Here is a 23,887-nt window from a genome sequence, read left to right as displayed (position 1 = left end):
CTTTAAGATAAATTTCTATCATCAAAATTTTCCATGATTTAAGTTCTTGGAAAAGGAATTTGGCTATGTACTTTTTGGTCAAATTGTAATGTTTTATTGATTTAATTGTATTTTTAAATGTATAAATGGATTCAAAAGCCCATATTTCATTTGGATTGTGTGACTTTAATCATTAGTATATGTAATCCCTAAAATATTCTAATTGAAAATGCCTTTAAAAAATGTCATTAAAGGTATAAATCTTACTCTAAACATGTTATGGTTTATACATACTTTCCTTTAAATGTTTATATGGATAGAGGTACATACCTTCTAGATTATAGAAATTCATGTAAGATAAATAATAATAATAATAATAAGATACATATGGTTTTAATAAAATAGAGATGAAAATATTATAATCAAAAAGTGTTCTATGGTAGGTTAATTTTTGTCGGAGAAATTGAAAATTATATAATGAATAGTGAATTTAGCATGATCAAAATATATTAATAACAAATATTTTTTAAATAAAATAAAAATCTTAAATTTTCGAGGGGAATTGAGCCATTTATTCTAAAAGTAAAAGAAAATTTAAATTTTGTAGAAAGTAATTTCGTATCAATAGTTATCAATTGTAAATTGTTCACTTTATCTATTTTATATTTTGAGATATTTCATTTGGCAAGATCACGGTTTTTTCTTATTTAAAATATATTTTTAAATGTATAAATGTATTCAACACCAACCCTTCGTCACTCTAATTAAGTAGATATCGTAAATCAAACTTTTCATTTTAACAAATCTTATAAATAAAATCAATTAGATAAAAAATATAAACCACACAATTGTAAATTAAATATTCACACCATACATTCATACCATTCTACATATAAAATATTCATAAGTTTACAAGTTTCAAAGAGCCAATTGAAAACACATTTTCAAATGTTTATAGATTTTTCTAATTTTATGTTTCTTTATATTATAATTTTGTTGCTTTTTAATTTGGATTTTTATCTTTTGACATTTATTCATGTCTTTTCTTATTTTTAGTATTTGACATATTATATATTTAGTTATATTATTATTATTCGATTTATATTTATTTTGGCTTTGTTTAACTATTATATGTTTTGGATTTTTTAGTTAGAATAGTGTGGGTTTTAACCCTGTACATTAATTACTTACAAAAGAATTCTTAAAATAATAAAATAAACAATGGCGAGAACATAAAATATACACAGATATTTCCTCCTGGAATCCAAATTGGGAAAACCAAATTGATTTCTCATTATATCCCATTGAATATTACAATACATTATATACATTCCAAAGTATTCATAAACCCCAATCCATTAACCCTGGATTAGAACATAACCATAGTTTTCTTGACCGGATCTACAAAATACCATGGGGAAAACCACCATGCCCAAAACCATGCACAAAAAGCATGCGCAAAACCATGGGTAGGTTTATCCACCATCCTTGGGTCTGCCTAAATATTATTGGGTCCACATAAAAAATATTCCCTGGGCGCTGCCCCAAACCCCGTGTAGGGGGGTACTGCCTCCTTGCAACCCCTCCTACTACACCCAACACAACATAACAACCCCTAGGGCTAGTCATGGAAAAAATATAACACATACCCAACAAATATAGACACATTTTTTTGGTAAAATCTTCATCTTCATTGTTTAAACTAGGTTTTTGACAATATATATCAATTCAACATTCAAAGACACTAAGATTGTGGAGAGTTCAAGACTGAAATTTGTGATTCAAACAAATCCTTGCAGGATTTTGCGCAAATTAGATGAAAAATAAGCGACAAAACTATGCAAAGCCTATAAAAGAGAAAGTACGACATTTATATCTAGTTAAAAATAAAAATAAAAAATCAACCTCAACTTTAGCCAAAAGACTAGAGTGAAGTTGATGATACTAGGCCAACCCACAAGTATACTCATTCGACCAAACCACCTAAAATAACAACAATTGACACATTGGAATTATGGAAATATATTTTTTCTTTTTTCTTTTTTAAATGTGCACAATTCAACTTTAAATTGTCATGCAAATAAATACGAGGTCCTAACTACTTTTTATTGTTTTGCGTGTATGAGGCAATATATGTGTTTAGTTTGCAACAATAGCAATATTTCTGATAAAATATCATAGTGGAACCACACTCCTAGAAAGCATACTCATCTTTGTTGGCTAGGGTAGTATGTAATTAGTTATTTATTTTCTTTTCTTGTTATTATTTTACTATTAATTAATTTTGAAGATCATTAAGATTATTTGGTTGTCAACATTGTATTAATTATGCTTTGATTATAAACGTTATCTAGTATCAGAAGGAACTAACTTGGCTATTAAAATACATAATACTTCATATATCAATGTCACTGTGAACGGGCGACTACTATTTATTTTTCTATCATCAACACCTTATATTTTGCATAGTGGCCAGGTATCCCACTCTAACTAGTGCATGCATAGATTTTTCATGTTGTGTAATGACAAGTCAATGAACTCCTCCATCAAATTGTTAACAAAATGTTTAACTAACTTTACAACCATGTTAAACATAGCATACTACAATGACAAACCAATATTATCTGTAGAAAAGGAAGAGGATCATTTGGATTGAATATAATTAAGTTCAAAGTCGAATAGATCTATTGTTTTAGCTCAGAAATGAATATGCCACCAAAAGAGGGGTCTTTGCTAGAACTCTATGAAGATGAGTTCCAATATAGAGACACAAAAATAATAGAGGAATCCTAGATGTTGTTATGAGCAAAGTTCATATACGCAATAGAATACTCAAAAGATATAAAATATGTAAATATCCATTATAGGGCAATTAGTATATTTTATATAAATGTACATAAGGTATGAGATGATGGAATTGCCACAAATGAGGGCCTGCATATATACCTAACCAGGTGCCCCATCATGAATGGTCATGTCCTTAGAGACATACCTCTTCTATATTAATCACTAATTAATCATTATTTTTTATTTTTATAATTATTTATATTCACATTATTTACATATATAATATTCATAACATTTCCTTCTTCTTTAGAAAGCTTTGTTCTTGAAGTTTATCACTGACAAGGCATGTCATGTGATCTTTGTTTTGTAACCTATTTGCATGCTTTAGACTTCCTTGATTTGACATCTTCAATGATACATGATACTTCTTTGATTTGAAATCATCTTCTTTTTTAAGTAGCTTGGGAGGTACTCTAAGCCCTAGGGTTAAGAGTTTGGAGGGAAAAGTGCCACAAGAGTCACTTGTGGGCTTAGAACCCAAGTTTGGGGTTTTTAACCCATCGTTATTTGGGACAAAACCATGGGCACATTTCGACATGTGATAGATGAGGATGATAATTATCATCGAGAGGAATCTGACGCAATGTAGATCACCTGATTCCGAGTTGTAGAAATAGAGATATGAATTTTTGAAGTTATGGAGTGCATTTACACCATATGTGTTAAGTTCAGCTTGAGTTAAATAAGCCCCTTGACAACTAGACAAGCCCATGTAGGATGTTTTGATAATCCCTTCTATTGTGTATAGATAGGAGGTGATTGTGAGTTCATTTACTCATCCATTTGTGCAACACAAGAGCTCATCAAAGGAGCATAAGGAACTCGATCAATGGAGCAAGGGTATTTATGTTGAGATTGTAGAAAGGAGACCACTTTAGCAAGGAAGGGAAGGTTGCATGGAGTCTTCTAGGGATTGTTTGAAGGGATATTCACTCTTGCGTTGAGGTCGAGTAAGCTAAGGGTCAGCACGGGTATGTTATGGCATTGTTTAATGGACATGGAACTCGTTTTATGCAAGCCATAAGATACAGGATGACTATGTGTTAGGCCGCAGGCCATAACACCACAGAAAAGGGTTTTGTAGGGCTATTTGAGAGCTCATACATGCCCAGATCAATAGCGTAGAGGAGGAGTTTTCATTTGAGGTGATGTCACAATGATTGAAGGTTGTTTGGTGCTTGGTTAAGGGTTGGTGCAATGTGCTATGATGCCCTAACCAATCACAGTCATAACAACAACATTATAAGAGACTTGGAGCAACATTTTGTCTTGTGTCGGGTCATAGTTGTGACCAGATTTGGATTGTTTTTATATGCAGCTTGTGGGTGCCATGAGTTGGAGGTGACTTGAGTGATTGGAAGCCTCAACAAGGTGCAGATCTCACAGTGAAGTATTGGGAGCCATTGATCTGGTGGAGGGCAGTGTGTTGGCTACCCAAAGTAGCCATAGACAAGCAATCTTGAAGTCATGAAGAGAGTTGAAGGTTGGGTGAAGTTTGGAGCCTAATGTGCAACACTTTTATGGACAAAAGTGATTGCTAGATTGGAAGATTGGAGCTCGGGTATTGGCCAACCTTGAGAGTAGATTGGATCAGCCTGTGTATATTGTAGCAGAAGCCAATTGTAGAAATTTTAGGTGGTAGCCATCCCGGAATCTCTATGTGTTGTCCTTTGAAGGACTAAGGGGCAGCTAGAGAGAAATACAAAAGTGAAGGATAGACAGGACAAGATACGACATAGAAGCTGCAGTGAAGATTGTCATTGTATCTTGTATTCCATAAACTGTTGTATTATTCAGATTGGTTTAATATAATGAATATTGGGTTGTACATTATTGTATAATATTTTGTTCAAATTTGTGTATACTTGTGCATATGTGATTTCCTGCTTTATATTTTTTGCTGTGCAAAATAGTTCTTGTTGAGATTCCTGGTTTGGTAGCGCCAGAGATTCTAAACTTCTAACCTAGACCCAAGATCGTGGAAATTCAACATGGTATCAGAGTGTCTCTGAGCTACTTTGGAAGTCAGTGAATCAAAGTTGTGCACATTGAAGTACAACATAAGAGGGAGTTGGTCACATTGTAGGTGACAATGTTGAAATTGTAGGTTGGTATCCGGTATGAGGACGGGTTGTCCAACTATAGTCCATGGAAGGAAAGGATCAAGTTGATCTTGCAGGTCAACATGATCTAGGAGTTCATTGAGAAAGCCATAAATAAGCCAACTGACCCAAAGGAGCTGGAAGGGTATGAGGATTTGGATACGAGGGCGAGATTGATCATCCTTGATGGTGTTGAAAAGTGTGCAATAAGAAATGTAAAAACAGAAATTGCTAAAAATAGCAGTTTGGCCAGTGTGGAATTTTGGCCACCTTGGGTGAGAGGTGAAACTGTTAAAAATAACATCTTCTAAAAATAGCATTTCTGGGTCCCTTCCTATTTATAGCAGTCCCTGGTCTATCTATAGGAAGTAAATTTTAATTTGTTCTTACCAACAGTTTGGAATATTAATTAATTAATTCTCCATGAGTTAATTTGTTAAGGAAAAGCAAAATTGAAGTCTTTGTGAGAACATGCAATTATTTCTCCACTAATTGGGGAATGTGTCCTTGATTTGCTCCACTGATTGAGGAATTAGCGATGAGTTCTATATTGAGAGGATTAGTTGACTTAGTTTAACTTATTCAAGTTCAGTTAGATTAATTTAACAAGTTGTTAAATTAATGAGATACAGTTTGTTAATGCTTGCATGCATGTGACAACTATTATTTTCAGATAACTGTGTATTCACTCATGGATAATTTGTGCATGTTAGTTCTGTTAGAGACACAGTTGAGATTAGATGTGGGACAATGTACTATCAGTTGCTAAGATATTCCTTGTGAATATTCCTTGCATGCAGAAGGAGTATTATTCCTTATGGATTGTGTAGTTGGACTTGAGGTTATAGCAGGTATGATGTGGCCAATTCACACATGTTATGGCATTGGACCCCAATCAAAACTGCGCAAGGAAATAGGATCTTGGAGGACTTGTGCAGCCTATATATACAGGCCTAGGTAGTCCATGAGCTACATCATCAGAGTATAGAGAGAGCAAGATAGCTTTTGAGCTGATTATTTTTTAATGTTGTTGAGGATTTCCACTTGTGATGTAGGTCCAAGATGTATTATTTGTACCAGGACTTAGATATAGTGTGATTTCTATCTCGATAATCGAGAAGAAGGGGTTTGAGGTCTTGTTCCAGGATGGGAAGGAAATACTTAGGCTTAGAGGCTTTAGCTTTGATGGGATTATTCTTGGAGTTAGAGTGCATGATATTTACAGGCTGACGGGAAAGCTCATGGATCATGGGAAGAAGCAGGTGGAGCAGATGTAGGTTCCAAAGAAGTAGGTGCATGTGTAGGCTTCAAAGGAGAAGGTACATGTTCCCAAGAAGAAGGTCAAGATTCTAGGGACTCAAAGGGATTCGAGTTCTAAAGGGAGCTTGCATATTCAAAAGGAGACTTTGTAGCCCAAGAAGAGTGTGTGGTTAGTGAGGAGAAAGGGTGATCCTATAGCTACCAAGAAGGAATAATGTACAGAGTGGAAGACATTACAGGAAAGAAGAAGAAGAAGGATTCTTCCAGTGGCAATGACACTTCCGAGAAAGGCATAGTTCATGCTATAGTGATTGTTGCAATGGTGAGCACCAAGAGTTAGGCGGGTGTTGCGAGTAGTGATGATGATGATGAGTTACTTCCTAGTCTTGGAAGTACCTCCCTCGCTAACAAGGAGTGTTGATTTTTTAGTAGCTTTGGAGGTACTCCAAGCCCTAGGGTTTAGGGTTTGGAGGGAAAAGCGCCACAAGAGTCACTTGTGGGCTTGGAACCCAAGGAGGGGTTTTGTACCCATCGTGATTTGTGACAAAACCATGGGCACTTTTCAACGTGTGATGGATGAGGATGATAGCTCTCCTCCAGACGAATCTGACACAATGAATATCACATGTTTCCAAGTTGTAGAAATAGACATATGAATTTTTGAAGTTATGGAGTGGGTTTACACCATATGTGTCAAGGTCTGCTTGAGATAAAAGTGCCTCTTGACAGTTGGACAAGCCCATGGAGGACGTGTTGAGAATCCCTTCTACTGTGCATAAAAAGGAGGTGATTGTGAGTTCATTTACGCATCCATTTGTGCAACATAAGATCTCATCAAAGGAGAATAAGGAACTCAGTCAAGGGAGAAAGGGTATTTATGTTGAGGCCGCAAAAAGGAGACCACTTTAGTGAGGAAGGGAAGGTTGTGTGGAGCCTTCTAGGGACTGTTTGAAGGGTGATTCATTCTTGCATGGAGGTTGAGTAAGCTAAGGGTCAACATAGATCTATTCGGAAATTTTTTAATGGAAAAGGAACTCATTTCATGCAAGTTGTAAGCTACAGGATGATTGTGTGTTAGGCGACATGCCATAACACCACAGAAAAGGGTTGTGTAGGTTTGTTTGAGGGCTCATACATGCCCATATCAGCAGAGTAGAGGAGAATTTGTCCTGTGAGGTGATGTTGCAGCGATTGAAGGTTGTTTTTATGCTTGTTTAAAGGTCAGTTCAGTGTGCTATGATGCCCTAACCAGTCACATTCATAACAACAACATTATAACAGACTCGGAGCAACATTTTGTCTTGTGTTGAGTCATAGTTGTGACCAGATTTGGATCGTTTTTATATGCAGCTTGTGGGTGCCATGAGTTGGAGGTGACTTGAGTGATTGGAAGCCTCAACAAGGTGAATATCTCACAGTGAAGTATTGGGAGCCATTGATCTAGTTGAGGGCGATGTGTTGGCTACCCAAAGTAACCCTAGACAATCAATCTTGAAGTGACGAAGAGAGTTGAACGTTGGATGAAGTTTGGAGCCTAATGTGCAACACTTTGATGGAAAAAAGTGACTACTAGATTGGCAGATTAGAGCTCAGGTATTGGCTAACCTAGAGAGCAGATTGGATAAGCTTGTGTACATTGCAGCAGTGTTCGGTGGCAGCCCTCCTTGAGTCTCTATGTGTTGTCTTTTGAAGGACTAAGGGGAAACTAGAGAGTAGTATGGAAGTGAAGGCCTAGCATGACAAGATACGACATAGAATTTGCAATGAAGATTGTTATTGTATCTTGTATTCCATAGACTAATGTATTATTCAAATTGGGTTGTACATTATTGTACAATATTTTGTTAAAAATTACGTATAGTTGTGCATATGTGATTTACTGCTTTATATTTTCCGTCGTGCAAAGTAGTTCTTGTTGAGATTCTTGGTTTAGTAGAGTCAGAGACTCTAAGATTCTAACCTAGACCGAAGATAGTGTAAATTCAACACATCCACTTGTTAAGAGCTTCCCGGAGAAAACCATCTCCACCCTCAAACCTTTGGATTTTCTTGAGACCACCTCAACTAGATTCAAATCCACTGACAATCCAAATCTCAACCAAATGAAAACCCACTATATCATGGCTATCCAGGAAATGGAAAAGGCAAGGTTGTACATCATTGTAAATTGAGGAAAATACCATAACAATGACAAAAACATGGCCAATAAACCAATGTATGACATCCTAGGAAGATAATCAAGCAAGAAACTTGTTACCTGCAAAATCCACTTGTTGGCTACTCTTTCCTTGCTTAATTCCTGCCCTTGCTTATTGTTTTCCAATCTTCTCCTTACACTCCTTGCTTTTCCTTGCTTGCTTGCTTGTGTCTTCCTTATGTCCAAGTGCTCCCTTTCTTGCTTCTCCCTTGTTGTAGTGTTCTCTCTTGCTCTTTTCCAAAAGTGAATAATGATAGAATAATGTCTCTTCCAATTTCCTTTCTTTTTATTTTCCTTCATTTTCCCTTGGATGCATATTATTGTCTCTTCATCTTCCTTTTCTCTTATTTTACTTTATCTTTTATATTAAATTATCATTTATTTCCTTTTTCCTTTTCCAATGCCAATTTCCATAGCCAAAATATTTTTGGTTTTTGTTTGTCAATTTGTCTGTGTTCCTCCAGGTTTGACCTATGGCTTAAGAAACTGTGACCTAGGGACATCTAAGCCGTCAAAGTCACTCGAGGATCTTACTTGCTCTAGGCCACATGAACACTAAGTTAATTGGATTTTAGCGTGTCTCCTCCCCCTAACACGGGTGCAACAACCTCCTTGAGATTTTATCTTGGGTTTCCTTGCTAATTGTTGGGACTCACAATTGACCTATTTTTGACCTTATCTTTTGCTGTATTATTATCCTTTTGCAGTCATAAGTTGAAAGCTTTTATTTTATAATGACATATTAACCCCAAGGTATGAAGTAACCTCCCGCATATCTATGTTTAATTGTTTATTTCATATTCGTGAATATCTTTACACTTATCCTTGGAAACGCTGACTAAACTGTCAAATAATTGCCTTAAGTTTGCAGGAATTATAATGTATAGTTGCTGTAACACCAAAAACAGCAACTACGCAGTTGCTGTAACACCAGAAACAACAATTACGCAGTTGCTGCAACACCAGAAGCAGCAACTCCGTAGTTGCTACAGTCAGCAACAGCAATTACCTAAAGCAAGCTATTTTGTAACAGCCATGAACAACAGATGGCAACTATTTAAAGAACCTTGACGTGGCATAATCAAGCGGAGGTCTAAAGTAAGAAGAACACAGTTAGCATGGCCCAAATCAGGAACAGCATGGGGAAATGGCAAAGGAATATGAAGATCCCGAGAAGACGGTCGAAGTCAGTTACCTACTGTGTAACAGCCAGAGCTCAAGAAAGAATTTATTATTATACTGTTGTAACAGCATTCTAAACTGCTTATTTTTGACAAGATGGGTTAACTGAATAGGCTGTAATACCTTATTGTAACAAATGTCTCCTCTATAAAGAGGAGACATCTACATGAAAAGGGGATTAGTCAGAGTCTATGGTCAGTCTGTAAGAAGAAAATCTTGAAGAACATCAGCAAGTATGAACTACATTGTATTTAATCTTTTTGGCAGATGAATATAAAACTGTTTTGAGCACTTAATCCAGTCTTCATTTTCCTGGGGAATCTTGTGAGAGGGACTGGGCCCACCTTCCTCACAAGATTCACCCATTTACTTTCCTGTCAAGTGTGTAAGTGTGCAATAGTTTCTTTCTGGTACTCGGCTTGGATTTGATAGCATTACCTCTGGTATTCTTTGTTTTGCTAGTACTCTGTTTCATTAATCACTTTAGTTTGTTTCTCACCGTTGAATGAGAGTGCAGTGTGCATTAGTAAATCTGATTATAGGGGCAGGTGCTGAACGTCCCCATCTGGAGGATAGGGTCCTGATCCTCTGCCAACAGAGCATCCATCATTTCGCTTTCCAGATTTGTAGTTTTAATTAATTGCTTTTACTTTAACAAGTACTGTAATGACATAGCGTAAGAATTACGTATACTACAGCTTTTCAATGCTTTTAGATTTTGAGTACATACAGTACGCGGTAGCCTTTGGAATAAAAAGACTTTCCCTGGTTGACAATTAATGTGGTACTTGAATGTTTAATTCATAAACAATTCAACTAGCCAACATTTTGGCGCCGTTTCCGGGGAAGGCAACTAAAGAATTCTAAAAGCATTAATGGTTTCTTTGTGAAAATAACAGGTGTATGAGAGGACGCAAGAAACCTAATTTTACAAGCGGCAAAGGAGGAAGGAAGACTTACATCGAAGAAATCATCTCTAAGGCCGAAGCGTCACAGAGGACGAGTTCCCGGAGACCCCAGATCCAATACACCTCACAAACAGACCAACAGACGGAGGAAGTGATAGGACCTGAGAGGAAGCTGGAAGCACCAGAGTACACTGAGGAACCGGTAGAGGAACCTGAAGAAACATAAGACACAGAAGATAAAGCGAGTGATTAAGGGAAAATACCGATGGAGGATAACAGAACAGAAGGGAGAGGGGAAAACTCGCTCTCTACCCTGGAATTCCCTATTCGGGAACTTCCGAGAGGAACAACCCCCATGAAAAATATTCCACTCTCGGCATTACCCAATTTCCATGGGTTGTCCTCCGAAGACCCGGACGAATTCCTCTTCGAATTCGACATACTGTGTAGAAGCTATGATTACATAAGTCCTAATCAGAAGCTGAAATTGTTTCCAGCAACACTAAAAGGGAACGCACTGAGGTGGTTTATGAGATTAGGAGCTCAGGCAATCACCACCTGGGACCAGATGAAAGAGGGATTTCTGGCTAAGTATCAAGACTACTGCCGGACAAGAGAAAGAAAGGAAGAATTGTTTAAAATGGTCCAGAAAGAGGATGAGAATTTGGAAGATTTCGTGGAAAGATTACAGTATAATCTGCAGCGGTCTGATAATCCTAATATGAGCAAAGATATTTTGAAGACCATACTGCTGAAAGGGGTAAGAGATGATTGCCTGGACATGTTGAACATGCTTGGAAAAGGGGACATTTCTAAAGAACCCTTTGATGAGATTATTAGGCTCTGTATGCGGTGTTCAAGGGGAGCGGCAGGCAGATCAAAAATCAGAGATAATGTGTATTCAAGGGTTCAGAAGTCAGCCAGTGGAGGAGCAACAAGAGTTGAGATAGGTAACTTATTAGAAGAATTTAAGACTGAAATGCTAAGTTCCTTTGCTTCACAAATTGATGCTCTGCAGGTCAAGAAGAAACAGGCAGAAGCAGAAGCTGCTCTGGCAATTTTCTGTTCAAAATGCAGAGAAAAACATCCACTTAGAGAATGCCCACTGGATAGGATGCCTATATGCACAATCTGCGAGAAGGATCATGAAACACAGCAATGCCCCTCTCTGCCTGGAATCAAAGCAGCACTGCAGACAACTGAAGAAGAAGCTGAAGCAGTGTACCTAATGACACAGAGGAGGCAATGGCCGCAAAGACAAGGTACGAGCTCTAATACAACATTCAATCGTTGGAATAATAATTCTCCTTTTTACCCACCCATGAATCAAATGCAATACCCACCCTTCAACACAATGAACTTTCCACTTATGCACCAACCAAATATCCCTTTTCCTGACCCTACTATGTGGAATCCTTGGGCTCCCCAGCAACCATACTTTAATCAATGGAACCCAAACTGGGCAGCCCAACAGATACCTTTTCCTCAACAACAACAATCTCTTTCCTTACCATCTAACAATCCTCCGAATAATCAGGCAATGAGATCGCAACTGCCTGTACAACCTAACCCCAATCCAAATAATAATAAGGCCCTGCAAGTTATTGACATTCAAAATCAGCCTATTTCTCCCCTGCAATGTAATGATATTCACCTTCGCTCAGGGAGAATAGTCGAACCTATTATAGATGATATCACGGACTCTGACAAGGAAGAGACTAGAAAAGAGAAACCAGCTAACCATAGTGCTGAAACAGTAGAATCAGCACCTAACAATAATGACCAAACGGTAGATCCACCATTCCCTGAAAGGCAGACTCTCACTAAAACACCTGAGCAACCTAACTTCAATCTTTTAGGAGAGTTACAAAACTTGTATGTCAAAATCCCATTATTGCAAGCACTAAGGGATGTTCCTATATATGCTAGAACTATTAGAGACATTTGTGTAAAGAAGCCTGGAAGGAAGGCTAAAGACCCCCTCACAGTTCATGTGATGGGGGAATTAACTGCCTTAATGACTGAAAAGGATTATCCTGTCAAGTATGGTGACCCTGGTCACCCTACAGTAACAGTCCAGGTCGGAAAAAACTTTATCTCTAAAGTCTTAGTAGACTTAGGAGCTGCAATAAATATCATGACACTCAAAACAGCTCAATTGCTCCAGCTAAAAAACTTTATCAGGGAAACTCCTACTATCTTAGAATTAGCTGACCGTTATACGATCAAACCCGAAGGGGTCATTGAAGACCTTATAATCTCTGTAGAATCTTGGAACTACCCGGTTGACTTTGTGGTCTTACAAACTAAAACAAAGTTGGGGGGTCATCCGTTGATTCTAGGGAGACTTTGGTTGGCTACAGCAGATGCTTTCATCAGCTGTAGATCTGGATCAATGACCATCTCTAATGGACAAGAGACTAAACAGCTGACCCTCTATCCTCATGCCACTCCCATGATTAACAGTGACAATTCCATATGGGTAGACTATGAGGATGAGGAAACCCAACCGATATTAACTATTGGGCAAGCTTTGACTTTTAAAGACTCCACCGAAGATGAACTAATTAGCAGTTTTATCTCTGAACCCTCTTCGGTTAATCCAGAAACATTTAATCACTTCGCTGCAATCCTAGAACCTGAATCCCAGCAGAATATGAAAGATGAAAACTTATGCCAGACAACATTAGGCAACTCTTCCAAGAGCACAACAGTTGAAATTGAACCTGGTAAAACGCTGAATATAAACCCTGATTTGACTGATGATGAAAAACAGAAATTAATAAAGTTACTCCAAGCAAACAAAGAGGAATTTTCATGGGACTACACAGACATGAAAGGTATCTCACCTGAATTATTTACTCACCATATATACATTAAGGAGGGATCCCGACCAGTCTGTCAACCCCAGCGAAGAATGAATCCTAACCTCAGAGAAATTGTGAAGGAGGAACTCCAAAAACTTTTAAATGCAGGATTCATATATCCAATATCTGACAGTGAGTGGGTTTCTCCACTCGTAATTGTACCAAAGAAGAATGGGAAATGGCGAGTATGCGTAGACTATAGATCATTAAATAAAGCAACCCAGAAAGATCATTTCCCTTTACCTTTTATTGATCAAGTATTGGATAATTTAGCAGGTAAGAAATTCTTCTCATTCTTGGATGGGTTTAGTGGATACAACCAAATTAGGATTGCACCCCAGGATCAGGACAAAACCACATTTACCAGCCCATGGGGAACCTTTGCTTATAGACTACTTCCATTTGGGTTGTGTAATGCACCAGCGACATTTCAGAGAGCGGTGATAGGAATCTTTTCTGATATGTTAAACGATTCATTAGAAATATTCATGGATGACTTTACTCCTTATGGAGTGACCTTTGAAGATGCTCTACAAAACCTTGAAAAAGTACTTAAGCGGTGCATAGAAGCACACCTCGCTTTAAGCACTGAAAAGTGCCACATGATGATGAATCAGGGCATTGTATTAGGTCATTTCATTTCATTTTTAGGAATCCAAGTCGACCCGGATAAGATTCAGGTGATTCAGAACCTTCCTATCCCCAAAACACAAACAGAGGTGAGAATTTTTTTAGGACATGCCGGATATTACAGAAGATTTATTAAGGATTTTTCTAAAATAGCTTCTCCTTTGTTTGTGTTATTAATGAAAAATGCTGAATTCAAGTGGACTGATGACTGTGAGACTGCATTCAATAAACTTAAGCATCAGTTGTCCACAGCTCCTATTTTGAGAGGACCTGATTGGGCATTACCCTTTCATATTTCCTCTGATGCCTCTGATACGGCAATTGGAGCTGTCCTGGGTCAGGAGGAAACAATCTCCCCTATGCTATCTATTTCATCAGCAAAAACATGACACCAGCTGAGTTAAATTATACAATAACTGAGAAAGAATTTTTAGCAGTTATTTATGCTATTAATAAATTTCGGCATTATATTACTAGCTATACTACCTTTGTGCATACTGACCACTCGGCCATCAATTATTTAATGAATAAATCAATTACTAATGCTCGAGTCACCAGGTGGTTATTACTATTACAGGAATTTGATATCACAATTGTAGATAGGCTAGGAAAAGAAAATGTAGTTGCTGATTTTATTTCTCGTTTAAAAACCGATGAAAATGTTCCAGTAGATGATTCTTTTCCTGATGAGTATCTATTTGCAGTATCTGCTCACTCACCTTGGTATGCAGACATTTCCAATTACCTAGTTGCAGGAAAATTACCATCACACCTATCACACAGGGAAAGAAGGAAGATCATCCAGCAAAGTGCTAGGTACAACTGGATAAGCGGTGTCTGTTCCACACAGGAATAGATCAAGAAATCAGGAGATGCGTTGGGGAAGATGAGATTTATGACATATTGAAAGCTTGTCACGATGGTCCTTGTGGAGGACATTTTGCAGATAAAAGAACAGCTCACAAGGTACTTAGAATGGGTTATTACTGGCCATCTCTTTTTAAAGATGCTAGAAAATATGTGAAGGCTTGTGACAGCTGTCAAAGAATGGGCCAGCCCAACCATAGGGATGAAATGCCACTCAATCCCCAGGTAACTCTCGAACCCTTTGAGAAATGGGCATTAGATTTCATAGGTCCCATTAATCCTCCATCTAATCAAAGAGTTTATATTTTAGTATGCACAGATTACATGACTAAATGGGTAGAGGCCAAAGCACTCATTAAAGCTAATGAAGAAGCAGTATTAACATTCTTATTTGAGGAAATATTTGTTAGATTTGGACTACCCAGAGAATTAGTCACTGATGGAGGACCTCCTTTCAATTCTCATGGTTTCAAAGATACGCTCCAAAAATATCATATCAAGCATAAGATGACCACACCTTACCACCCCCAAGAAAATGGGCAGGTGGAAAGCACAAATAAGGTCATAGAAGCTATCTTAACAAAAACAATAAAGGAGAATAGAAGGGACTGGTTCCAACGCTTGCCCGAGGCTCTTTGGGCCTACAGAACTACTTGGAGAAACACAACAGGATTTTCACCCTATGAATTGGTTTTTGGAAAGAATGCTATTTTCCCTGTAGAGTTTGAAATTAAAACCTTAAGAACTGCCTTAGTTGTTAACCTTGATTTAACTGATGCACAGACAGCCAGGTTGCAGTAGTTGCAGGAATTGGACGAGAAAAGACTGGATGCCGTCCACCAAAGAACTATGATACAACAACAAAGGAGCAGATGGCATGACAGAACCATTAAGCAAAAGCAGTTCCAGAAAGGTAACTGGGCTCTACTTTATGATTCACGTTTCGAGAACTTTCAAGGGAAGCTGAGAACGAGATGGCTAGGGCCGTATGAAGTGGATACTATTTTCCCAAATGGAACGGTTAGACTATTAACAATTGATGGACGCAGAACACCACTGTTAGTGAATGGCTACCGACTTCGGTTATATCAGCGGCCGGTTTCCAAGGAGGACTTTAAAGCCACTTGCATGGCAATAAAACAGTATTCTTTTCTAGGGGAACTTGCTGTCCCTCAAAGCACTTGAATTTCTATTATTTATGTAATTTTTAGGATTAGACATTTTTTTTTAGGAACTAATAAATCCTGCCAAGGATTGCGATATTATTCGGTATTTTGCAGATGTAGCATGGGGAAGTAGCTGAGAACAAATTACTGGGTGGATTCCGAATTCCTGTTGCTGCAACACTATTCCTCGTTGCTGCAACACCAATTCCTGTTGCTGCAACACCACTTCCTCGTTGCTGCAACACCAATTCCCGTTGCTGCAACACCACTTCCTGTTGCTGCAACACCATTCCTGTTGCTGCAACACCATTTCCCGTTGCTGCAACACCATTTCCCTGTTGCTGCAACACCATCTCCCGTTGCTGCAACACTACCCCCGTTGCTGCAACACCATTTCCCATTGTCACAACATTATTTCTGTTGTTGTAACACCAGTTCCATTACTTCAGCACATTCCCCGTTTTCACAGAAGTTTTCCCCTAATCCTTGTTGCCCCAACGGTAATTTTCCGTCACTGCAACACCAGCCCCGAGGTCACGATATTGCTTCCCGATCACGAAATATCCTTTCCGCACGAAATATATCACCTTTCGTGATGATTACAGCACCCCACTGTCACTTCCCGTCATTATCATTACAAATCACCCATATTCCCGTGCTTTCAGATCCGCGGTAATGTTTATAATTTGACAGCAGACAAGAAAAGAATTTTTGACGCAGCGATCAAAAAAGGTAAAGGACGAAGGTACGCACGTTTATGAATAAGCATTAAATAATAGATAAGCGGAAAAAGGTTGATAGGTCCATCAAATGATTACATTCCCAATCATATCATTTACACGTAGGAAGGGGGGCGATTACCAAAGCAATTCCCATAATGGTAAACCACGCCAACCACCGCCACCCTTAATTCTCCCGGTTGTATGTAAAAACTGCGGCATGTTACCATTTGTGATGTATACTCTGAGTTGAAATCGGTAGCTTGGCTCTGAATTCTGAAGATTTACCGAGACAACAGCCATGGGAGGAACCCTCATTACTCATGAACCAGGCACGACAGCAGTTCTGGAACTCTTTCTGGAAATTTACCAAATTTTCTTGCAAGCTGGATGGATAGAGTATTTCAGGAGACTTCCAGACTTTGGCGAGCAGCAAGTCCTGGAATTCACATGCAATTTGACAGAAGGATTCTCTGTCATCCAAGGAATTCAAGTTCCGGTTACGGAAGAAATCATAGCTGAAGTCACCGAACTCCCAGCCACTGGTACACGGTGGTTCAGCAGAAAGCACCTGATTCTGAATGCACAGCAAGACTTTCTCCGACCAGGCGAGGAAGTAGAAACCAAGGGCAGAGGTGTAGCATTGCGGTCGTTACCTCAACCATGGCCAAAAGTCGCTGAATTCGTCAAGCAGTATCTGACATGCGAAGGTCGTTACCAGGTAATCTACCAGCACGACTTCGTCCTGTTAAATCATTTAAGGAATGGTCAATTATTGAATATGCCATATTATTTGCTGGGTTGTCTTAAAAATATGGCACGATATGCTATGAAAGCGAAGCATCCAGTCCTCTCCCTAAAACACCATCGCTTAATCCAATTGCTGATTAACAGAGCTCTTGCTCTAAACATCCCTCCACCCCCCATTAATCCCCATCAGGAGGAAAGAATTCCACAGCCTGTGCAGGAAAGTCCTCATCAAGAAGAGGAAACTTCTCGTCAAACTAAGGACGCACCTCAGCGAGACCTGGAGCCTTCTCAACAAACAGACGACAACCCTGAACAAACTCCTTTGGAAAACCCTCAGCAAACAGAGCATATCTCCGAACAACCCCAGCAAACACCTCTGCATGTTACAGAGAATGAACAAGCAGCAGCAGAATTAACCACGTCTCCCAAAAGAACCAATTCTCCCGCCCCCATACTCAGTATTTCTACTGATGATTCCGATGATAATATCCCAATTACACAGCTTAAACGAAAAATACAACAGGCAAAGAAAACCCCAGCAAAAAGGAGAAGAACGAGGGTTTCAACCAAAGCACCTACCACCCCGACTACTGTTCCGACCTTAAGGTCCAGCAGGAAGAGAAAAATACCTCAATTCCCTGCCTCTCTACCAAAACGAAAATCGACAGTAGTTGGATCCCCTAATTCCTCCAGCTCACCACCCATCGCTTTAAAACCCCGCACTCCAGCCACTCCTCGAAACCCCTCTCCCCCACCCACAGAGGATGAGATGCAGAGCGTTCATAGCTTCGTGGCATCATATCTTAAGACAACTGATACACAAGAACCAGCTGCCGACACCCAGAATGATAGTGACCAAGTGGCTGCAACACAAGAAACAACCACTACCCCAGGTGACACACAAGAACCACCTGTGAGGAATACTGATCAAATTGACGAAGCAGAACCGCTGCCTCCACTAGAACCTACTGTCTCACAGGATCAGCCTACTATACCCGCCCTGCAACAGGAAATTGAGTTTCTGAAATCTCAGATTCAGGACTACCAGGAAGAGATAATAAGGGTCAAGGAAGCATATCAGAAAGAATTCAGCCTGCATGTTTTAGCAAGAGTAGCGTCTGCAGCAGAGAAAAGCAAAGAAAACGAATATGTGTGCACAAATTGTGGTGAGATATATGCTCAGGCAGGATATAAGGTAGTACAAGAACCAATAAAAGAAGCCTCTGATGCTGAAAATGAAACAAAGGAGTCTGCTGATGCTGAAGTAGAAATCCCACAATTCTCTGCTGAGATAGAGAGACCTGTTGTTACACAAGAACCAACAGGATCTGCAGAGGAAGTGTAGACAGAAGAACTTGTTGTTACACAAGAACCAACAGGAGCTTCAGAGGAAGTGCAGACAGAAGAACCTGTTGCTACACAAGAACCAACAGGAGCTTCAGAGGATGTGCAGACAAAAGAACCTGTTTCTACACAAGAACCAACAGGAGCTTCAGAGGATGTGCAGACAGAAGAACCTGTTGCTACACAAGAACCAACAGGAGCTTCAGAGGAAGTGCAGACAGAGAAACCTGTTGTCACACAAGAACCAACAGGATCTTTAGAAGAAGTGCAGTCAGTGAGACCTGTTGCTACACAAGAACCAACAGGTCATCCAGAGAACATGCAGGACCTAGATCAAGAACTTACTGACACACAAGAACCAGTAAGTTCACCTGAAACTGCACAAGATCAAGAACTTACTGACACACAAGAACCAGTGAGTTCACCTGAAACTGCACAAGATCAAGGACTTACTGATACACAAGAACCAGTGAGTTCATCTGAAATTGCACAAGACCAGGATCTTGCTGACACACAAGAACCAGTAAGTTCCTCAGAGACTGCACAGGAACAAACAGAGGAGCTTCCCGACACTATGCAGGAAGAAAAGAAAGAAGAAAACAAGGACTCACCCCGGCCTACCCAATCTGATATGCAAGAAGAAGATATACAAGAACCAGGAAATGAGGAAAGAAACACTGAAAGTGTTATGGAACAAGAGGAAGATATAGAAGGAAATGAGGATAAAGGTAAAGATTCACCTCGGCCTGCTCAGACTATTATGGAGGAGGAAGAAAAAGATACAGATTCATCACGCCCTGCCCAGACTATTATAGAAGAAGAAATAATCTCAGGAGAAAATGAAGAGAAATTGGACCCACCTAGCCCTATTCAAGTTGCTAAGGAGCTAGAAGAAGAAGAAAAAGGTACAGATTCATCACGACCTGCCCATATTATTATGGAAGAAGAGCGAATAGTTTCAGAAGGAAATAAAGAAGAATTGAATTCGCCTAGCAAGAAGCAAGGAGCAGATGAAGAGAAAGAGACAGATTCACCCTGGTCCACCAAAATCAATGTGGAGCACAATGGATTAGTCCAACAGGGGGAAGAAACTCTGGTTAGAGATGAAGAGAGAGATGCTGGATCATCCCAGCCCAATTCAACAGAACAGATGATTCTGATGGATGCCTGTATGCAAACAGAGCTTCCCACTGTTAGTGATGCATGTATAGAAACAGAAATCTTTCAGGAATTGAAACGTAGATGGTGGAAAGAATATCAGCAGTCTCAAGGCAAAGCATTCGAACAACAAAAAGGGACTTGGTTTGATCATGCTTATAGGAACTGGGAAGCACTGGAACAGTGTAGGGCCCAGTATAAAGAAATTAAGGAACTGAAACACAAAATGTCCCAGATGTTTGAGTTATGTCAAAGGGTGCTTGCCACAAGGAAACCCTCTTTTAACTATGCTACATTTTTAAGGGAAAGACTTGCATTCATTCAGCTGAAGGCTATCAAAGAAGGGAGGCCTCATCAAGTGGTCACAACAGATCAGTTTATGCAGACCTTTGCAGAGGCACCCAAAAGTGACCAAAACCTGCTATGTGAATTGTATCTCCATAATGAGGTCGTGTCTGAAGAAACGAACATGAATATGATACCTGTAGTTGGTGACATACAATTGAGAGCCTTCATCTCCTTTTTGGCTAATCAACTTACCTGGCAAAATACCTATGTCTCAGGCCTCCAAAACGAACAGAATTGTCTTCTGTGGATTCAATCTGAACCACAGAACGCTGCCACTTTCATTTTACAACACTTAAAAATGATAAGCAATGATGATATGAAGGATCATGTTATGAGACTGCAAACAGAGGTCCTAACAGACTATCAGCAATATGTAAAGACCAAAGCATCCTTGGCTGTTAAAGCAAATAAACTATTTTGGGATAACTGCCCCGCAGAAAGGAAGGAATATCACCCGTATAACCCAGCAAATCTGCAAGTAGCACTTTCAAGGGTACCTCGGTATGTTGAATGCGTGCAGCGTTGTGCTGAAAATTGGATGGGTTATAAATTTAAGTTTCCACTTTTATGGTTGTCTGGTGATCAGTATAAGGGCCAGTTTGGACTTTTTAACGGAGAAGAGGCAGCAGCATGGAAGCATATACGAACTATTTGTGGTTTCAGAGACAAGTTTGATGTTACTCCCTACAGCTATTGTCTTAGTAATCTGCATTGTTCATCCCAGTTCTCCGACTCAGACTCAGAGTAGCCATTGCATGGGGACATGCAATCTCTTCAGTTGGGGGGGATGTTGGGACTCACAATTGACCTTATCTTTTGCCGTATTATTATCCTTTTGCAGTCATAAGTTGAAAGCTTTTATTTTATAATGACATATTAACCCCAAGGTATGAAGTAACCTCCCGCATATCTATGTTTAATTGTTTATTTCATATTCGTGAATATCTTTACACTTATCCTTGGAAACGCTGACTAAATTGTCAAATAATTTCCTTAAGTTTGCAGGAATTATAATGTATAGTTGTTGTAACACCAAAAACAACAACTACGCAGTTGCTGTAACACCAGAAACAACAACTAAGCAGTTGCTGTAACACCAGTAGCAGCAACTCCGTAGTTGCTACAGTCAGCAACAACAATTACCTAAAGCAAGCTATTTTGTAACAGCCATGAACAATAGATGGCAACTATTTAAAGAACCTTGACGTGGCATAATCAAGCAGAGGTCTAAAGTAAGAAGAACACAGTCAGCATGGCCCAAATTAGGAACAGCATGGGGAAATGGCAAAGGAATATGAAGATCCTGAGAAGACGGTCGAAGTCAGTTACCCGCTGTGTAACAGCCAGAGCTCAAGAAAGAATGTATTATTATACTGTTGTAACAACGTTCTAAACTGCTTATTTTTGACAAGATGGGTTAACTGAATAGGCTGTAATACCTTATTGTAACAGATGTCTCCTCTATAAAGAGGAGACATCTACATGAAAAGGGGATTAGTCAGAGTCTATGGTCAGTCTGTAAGAAGAAAATCTTGAAGAACATCAGCAAGTCTGAACTACATTGTATTTAATCTTTTTGGCAGATGAATATAAAACTGTTTTGAGCACTTAATCCAGTCTTCATTTTCCTGGGGAATCTTGTGAGAGGGACTGGGCCCACCTTCCTCACAAGATTCACCCATTTACTTTCATGTCAAGTGTGTAAGTGTGCAATAGTTTCTTTCTGGTACTCTGCTTGGATTTGATAGCATTACCTCTGGTATTCTTTGTTTTTCTAGTACTCTGTTTCATTAATCACTTGAGTTTGTTTCTCACCGGTGAATGAGAGTGCAGTGTGCATTAGTAAATCTGATTACAGGGGCAGGTGCTGAACGTCCCCATCTAGAGGATAGGGTCATGATCCTCTGCCAACAGAGCATCCATCATTCCGCTTTCCAGATTTGTAGTTTTAATTAATTGCTTTTACTTTAACAAGTACTGTAATGACATAGCGTAAGAATTACGTATACTACAGCTTTTCAATGCTTTTAGATTTTGAGTACATACAGTACGCGGTAGCCTTTGGAATAAAAAGACTTTCCCTGGTTGACAATTAATGTGGTACTTGAATGTTTAATTCATAAACAATTCAACTAGCCAACACTAATGAGGCCTATCTTCAACCAGTTTTTCTAGTAGGACTTGGCTCTATAGCTAAAGTAATTAACCGCAAGTGGATCCCAATATAAGGTTTTTCCTTTCATTCTACTTGGAATATGTGTCCCATGACCTTGGTTTTATTTTTCCTTTATAATGCCCAATTATTACATGGAAACTTAACCGATGTTGTTACAAACCCCTTACTCTTGGGGAACACCATCCTTGGTGTTCTATGACACTTATAATCAGACAAAACTGTTGAAAACATGACAAAATGCTTATTGGATCTTTCTAAACACAACTCAATGTAGTATTTACAAACATACTACTTATTAGAGCTTTATAACCACATCTCGATGGATTATTTACAATGACACACACACACACACACACAAATATATATACATATACATATATATATATATATATATATACATATATATATATATATACATATATATACATATATATACATATATATACATATATATACATATATATATATATATATATATATATATATATATATATATATATATATCAAGAAACATTTTCTTTAACTAGTAAATAAAGAAGGATATAATGCCTGCATCTATCAACCATCTCCCATGTAGCTTCATCGGGCCCAAAGTGCTTCCACTGCATTTTAACTTTCTTTATTGCTCGGTTCCAGAGCATGAGCTTCTTCTACTACATGATGCATTAAGGATTTGGCTGGAACTCTCCTTCTGGTTCCACATACAATACAGACCAATCAATCACATGATCAACATCCTATTTATATCTTTTAAATAATGAAACATGGAGAACATAATGGACTTTGACTCATAGAGGAAAATCATGTTTGTAGGCCATTGGTCCAATCCTCTCAAGGATCTCAAAAGGCATGCAATACCGAGGTGCCAACTTGGTACATGACCCAATCTTCAAGGAGCTCTTCGTGGGCTTGACACGCAATGCTCTCCAACCTAAAAATCCTTGAATACCCTATGTTGATATGCATAGCTCTTCTGCTTATCACGTGTTTCCTTCAAATTATTTATGATAACTTGCAACTCCTACTCTATCTTTGTTAACATATCTGGCTCAATCAATACCATTCTTACTAGATCACTGCAGCTAATAGGAATATTATAACTCCTCCCATAGATAGTCTCAAATGGACTCATCTTCAAGGATTCTTGATACCCATTATTATAAGAAAACTCCACTAGTGGAAGATACTCCTCCCACTTCCTTTGTTGATGCATGTCATATATCCTCAACATATCTTCAAGCATCTTGTTAAGTCTCTTTGTCTGTCCATATATCTGTAGATGATAAGTTGTATTGAAGGTTAACTTTGTCCCCAAGCCTCCAAAAAACTCCTTCCGAAACCTAGAAGTGAACTTGGCATCTCCATCTGATATAATTATCTTGTTAAC

The sequence above is a fragment of the Pinus tabuliformis genome, chromosome 1_1 (assembly GCF_031772625.1).
Source record: "Pinus tabuliformis cultivar Carrire ecotype Pingquan chromosome 1_1, CPIR1, whole genome shotgun sequence".
Taxonomy (NCBI): Eukaryota; Viridiplantae; Streptophyta; class Pinopsida; order Pinales; family Pinaceae; genus Pinus; species Pinus tabuliformis.
This window is presented reverse-complemented; position numbering follows the sequence as displayed.